The sequence below is a fragment of the Crocodylus siamensis genome, chromosome 10 (assembly GCF_052110815.1).
Source record: "Crocodylus siamensis isolate JL-2025a chromosome 10, ASM5211081v1, whole genome shotgun sequence".
NCBI classification, from domain to species: Eukaryota; Metazoa; Chordata; order Crocodylia; family Crocodylidae; genus Crocodylus; species Crocodylus siamensis.
Genome location: NC_143404.1, coordinates 70,856,847 through 70,862,050, shown reverse-complemented (window position 1 = coordinate 70,862,050; position 5,204 = coordinate 70,856,847). Strand labels below are relative to the sequence as shown.

Here is a 5,204-nt window from a genome sequence, read left to right as displayed (position 1 = left end):
GCTGTAGTCCCGGCCGGGAGGGGTCCATGCTGGCGACCCAGGGGCTCGCAAAGCGTCGCTGATGGGGGAGGCACCCAGAGCCAGGGGTGGGGGTGCAGGGTGGTACCCCAGAGCCAGGGGTGGGGGTGCAGGCACCCCAGAGCCAGGCGGGGGTTGCAGGTGTAGGGGAGGTACCCCAGAGCCAGGGGTGGGGGTGCAGGGGGAGGTACTCCAGAGCCAGGGGTGGGGGTGCAGGCACCCCAGAGCCAGGCGGGGGTTGCAGGTGCAGGGGAGGTACCCCAGAGCCAGGGCTGGAGGCACAGGGGGTGCAGGTACGGGGCATAGGCGGGCAGGCACCCCAGCGCCAGGGGTGGGGGCACAGCGGGCAGGCAAGGTGGCGCTAGGGCTGCGCAGGAGGCAGCAGGCCTGCAGCCCCACACCATGCACAGGTGCTAGGCCGGCAGGGCTGCAGGCAGGGCGCTGCTGCCTTCGCGGCGGGCAGGCAAGGCCTGTTCGCCCGTGCTTCCCCGCACGCACGAGGCTTGGCAGAGCCCTGCAGCAAGAGGCCGTCACGTGCGCGGGGTTATTCTTAGACAGCTGGGTGTGCCTGGTGCAGCAGGGATGGCTGTGCACAGCTGAAGCTGGGGTGCCCCCAGGGGCTCACGGGTCCCACAGCCTGACCATCCCCAACCTGCTCCCTTGATCCGAGCCCTCCTCACATAGGGGCTCTTCCGTGGGGACACAGCAGATGGTTAAACGGGAGAGCTGGAGGGCACAGGGTAGATAGCACGGTCCCTGGCAGCTGCGGAGGTCATGCAGCGGAGACTCCTGCCCCTGCTGGACTTCACCCACCAGGATCCGGTGCTTGAAAGTCCCAGGGCGTAAACCCGCGCCTGCGCTTCTCTGCATGACTGGGGCATTGGGCTTCTCTGCATGACTGGGGCATTGGGCTCCTCGGCCCACGATCTCCAGGGTTGCAGGAAAGCTTTTCCCTGCGAACCACTATAAATCCGACTGGAAGACAGGAGCAAATCCTGAAGCAGGAAGCAACGGGGTAAGGAGAAAGTGCCTCTGTGACGTCAGGACTGAGCGCTGCGCAGCAGCAGCAGCGAACCCAGGACTTCTCCCCGGAGCTGAATGCAGAAATGCATGGGCCCCTGGGGTCCCCGTCCCCACGCGAGCTGGCAGACCGTGTCCTCCAGCACCGTGACGCATGCACGGTCCAGGAACTGGGCCCGAGACACACCTGCTCCCTCCCTTCTCGTCACACCAGGGGCAGCTGCTGAATGAGCCATTTATAGCCTGGGTGGCCGAGAGGGGAAGGGAGGCTGCGTGCAAGGCTGCGGTGCTCCCGGAGCAGCTGCTTCTGCACATTCCTGGCCCTTCATAGTCACATGCTTCCCCCGTGCCTTGTGCCTTCAGAGAGCCAGCGAGTCTTGGTTCAATGGCTGGAGCTCTGCCCGGCCCCACGCTTGCACAGGTGCCCCCGCCCGGGGTGCAGCACAGCCTGCACTGGCTCCCAAGCCCCCCCGAGTCGTGTCCCTTGAGTCCGTGGATATCGTGGGGCAAGAGTCCATGCCTCTTGTGCGCAGCGGGAAAGCTGGAGGATGGGCAGCTGCACAAATGCCAGCCAATTGCTTTCCAAGCCTTTGTAATCCTGCAATCAAAGAGGGCTTTAGTGGCGGTTCGCTGTGCTGAGGCGGTCCCGCTGGGCATGTGGCTGGGGAGCTGCTGCGTTAATCTGTGGCTGCAGCTCTGGGACTTATTCGGGGGCTGGTGAAAAAAGACCGTAGAAAGCAGAAGAGGGTTGTGCTGTGCACCAGATCTGTCCCCTAGATCTGCCCTGGCTTTGCAAGGGGCCTCCAGTGGGGAGTGAACTGCTGGCAGCAGGACTTGGCTTTGTGCTGGCAATCTGATGCACCATTTCCCCTGGAGAAGGGCTCTGGCCACAGACATCAGGGTGAGGGACCTGCTCCTCCGCTCCCTCGACTTTGCTCTGGGGGAGTAGCCAGGAGACTCGTTTCCCACCTGCCTTGTCACCCGCAACCATCCACCTTCAGCAGACAAGCAACTTGCTGCTGCATCTCTCTGTCGGCGTCGCAGCTGGCAAGGTCCGAGTGTCCTGGCCTGCAGCGGAAAGCCAGCCGGGCTCCAGGCCTGCTGGGGGGCTTGGTGAGGAGCCTGCTCACTGCTGGCCCATGCTTTGCCTAGTGCTAAATGAGCTTGTGCCAGGGTAGGACCCAGTGCTGGATGCAGTCCCTGCCTGGCAGACCCTGGGGCCCTCACTACAGACTGTCCACGGGGATCTGCTTGGAGGACCAAGGCCCCAGAGACTGGACTGGCCACCCGCGGAGCTAGCCAACTCTGCCAGAGGAGGAAGATCTCGTGCAATGGCCAAACCCGAATCTTTCTCCTGCCTGGGAGCGTTTGCATCTCCCCTAGACTCCGTGGGCTATGAAGCTTCCCCTCTTCAGCCTCTCTCCTCTGATGCTCATCTTCCCAGCTCCCACCCCAGGACAGGGGCTTGGCCCAGCCTGCTCCATCCTCTGCTTGGCCAGGCTGGATGTGCTGCAAAGCCGGCTCCAGGCTCTGTTCCTGGAGGAGCTTCCTTTGCCAGGACCTCGCTCCTGCATCTTTTGGCAGCCGGGAGAGGTTTCCCGTGACAACAACTCCCTCCAGTGGTTCCCGGGAAGCTTTCACGCACACGTGAGCCTGGTGCCGGGATCAGCAAAGGTGGCCGAGTGGTCTCCAGCCCCACGGGATACACTGACCAGGGTTGACCTTGACCCAGTCAGTCAAGGGCAAAGACGGCCATTGTAGAGCAGGGAAGTTTGGTGTTGGTAGCTGAAAGCAGGTGGGTTTCTAGGTTGACTCCGATCCTTTCCTTCTGGTCCCCAGTGGGTATTTTTATCATGTTAAAATCAGCCAGACAGGCCTGGTAAGCCACAGCGGAGACCCAGGCAGGCTCACAGGGCCCACAGCACTTCAGAGAAGGATGCCCCGTCTTACCTCTTTGCAATGCAACAAGCACTCAAGTGGCTCCAGGGCTGCCTCTGGCCCTTCTGTGTCCTGTCCCTGGATGTATAAGGAGGTGGTAGTGGCTCTCTGGACCTAAGGTCCCCTCACATAGCCCGCTCTGTTCTGTGCACAATGCTGCATTTGTGTTGGGCAGGCATAGGTTGACCCCTACGGAGGCCAAGACCAGTGTGTGCTGTGGCCGGTGTGTGGCCTCTGTGCCGTGGAGACGTGAATGAAGGGAAGTGAGCAGCTCCCTGGGCTAACTGCTTTGTCCGGAGGGTGTTACAGCCATGCAGATCCTTCCCATTGCAAGAGGGCCCCTTTTCCACGCTGGGAGGAAAAGCCCTTTTTTACCAAACCCCGCAGCCGGGACCCTCGGGGAAGGGGGAAAAGCAGGAAGGGCTGATTTTGCAGGAATCTTACAGCAAACGCGACAAACTCACTTAGGCCAAACTGCAAAAAGAAAAAAAAAAAATCAATAACCATTTATTTGATACAGCTGTTTTTAATACATACAGTACATAAGAGTTACCCCTTCTAGGTGCTCAGTGGCGCTGTTATTCATATTAATTTATTACAGTACTCTCAAGCGGAGGAGTGGTCAACGATTAACAAAAAGAACAGATCATCACAAATTTGGAGTGTAGTATAAGATAGTTTACCGGTAAAACGATTTAATTTTCTTTTTCTTCTTTTTTTTTCTTTTTTTTTTTTTGCAAATAAACACTTTTTAATATATATATTTATATATTTATATATATGGTTACAAGTGATAAATTGAAAATCTTTTTTTCTTTCCCCAAAATACACATATGCACTAATAACTGGCGTCGACAAGAAACATTCGGGTATGCCATGGGATAGGAGCCACCGAGGAGAATGGAAAGAAAACAAGCTATCCCGAACCGTCTGCATTGCTGTGTGCGAGTGTCCCATGATGAATGCAATTCTTGTACCCAGTTTAGGTGTGTCGTCCTCAGTGGTGGCCCAGTGAGGAAGGACTCCCCCCATCCAGTGGTGCCAAGGATCTGACCAGCCACTCATTTTCTCCGTGTCCTAAACAGTAATAGCTGCTGCTGCAGTCGATACCGGTTTTCAGGCGCACTGCAATGGGACTCAACAGTATCTCGAAAGGTGAAAGATAGTTAAGCTCCAGGCTGGAGTTGTGGGTTCAGGTGGGACGCAGGCCAGGTTTGCAGTGCCTCGGAGGAGTGTGGGTCTGGACGGGCTGCTCTTCCTGCGTGTGACACTGAAGCTGCCTGGTACCTCTTTTTGATACCTCGCTGCGCTTTTACTGTCAGGATTTCCAAGACGCGACGGCATATGCAACAGGCGGGTGTAGCCACCAGGACCCCATGCAAAAGGATCGGTAAGAGCGTGTCCCGCTGGTCCCAGGAACGGTGCACCAAAACAGGCTGAAACCTGGCCTTTGGCTTAGCCTGACAGGCCTCAACAGCTTGTCTGGGGTGTGATGGCCTTGTCCTCTGTGGCACAGGGATCAAAGCCCAGGGGATGGTTGGGAAGTCGAAGGTCAACGAGGATTTGGAAACCTGCGCTTTCTATGGTGGTAGCTCAGCTTTAAAAGAGTGGGGCTCCCGAACCATACGGCTTCACTGCTCCTGCCCCGGGTTACGTGTGTGCTGGCACATGATTTGGGGCCCAGCTGCCCGATGGTGCCAAGCAGCGTATCAGAGGGGCCGTGGGGGAGCCTGGCTGCGTCAGCCGAGCCCCGAGGCTCACGGGTCCTGCTCTGGGGGACCCTATGGCTTGGATGTGGTTATTGCACAGACTTGAGTCAGAGGAGTCACAGCCACAGATCGCGGGTCGGCCTCCCGCACAGGGACCTAGGAGCTCCTAACTCTCCACCCTGTCCAAACACTGGGAGGAGGCTGCAGCCAACACCTGGCTGGCTTCCTCCCTCGCCGCGGCACGGGCCAGGCACTGTGGCATGAGGCTCACGGCACATTCAGCAGAGCTGGGGGGGACAAATCGGCATTGGCGTGTGTGCCCGGGTGGGAAACGGGCTCCAGTCCCAGAGGGGCTATTGCCTGGTCCGAATACCTCTCCCTGGCAAGACTCTTCCTAGCTTCCAGAGGAGTGATGATGCATGGGGAGCACAAGTTCAGGCCCCCCCAGCCATTAAATCCCTTTGCCTACAGGACAGACCGTATCAGCAAAGACTGAGGTATGTAGGCAGGGACGTACCC

General features: G+C 58.5%; 1 protein-coding gene across 1 annotated transcript in view; it reads right to left on the bottom strand.

Moving 5' to 3' along the window:
* Nucleotides 1-221: 221 nt before the first annotated feature.
* Nucleotides 222-5,204, bottom strand: part of ZNF512B (zinc finger protein 512B) — a 48,848-nt gene continuing 43,865 nt past the window's right edge. The window contains exon 17 of the mRNA XM_090020584.1: nt 222-3,450. The gene's annotated coding sequence lies outside the window, so the exon portion shown is untranslated. The remainder of the gene's footprint in view (nt 3,451-5,204) is intronic.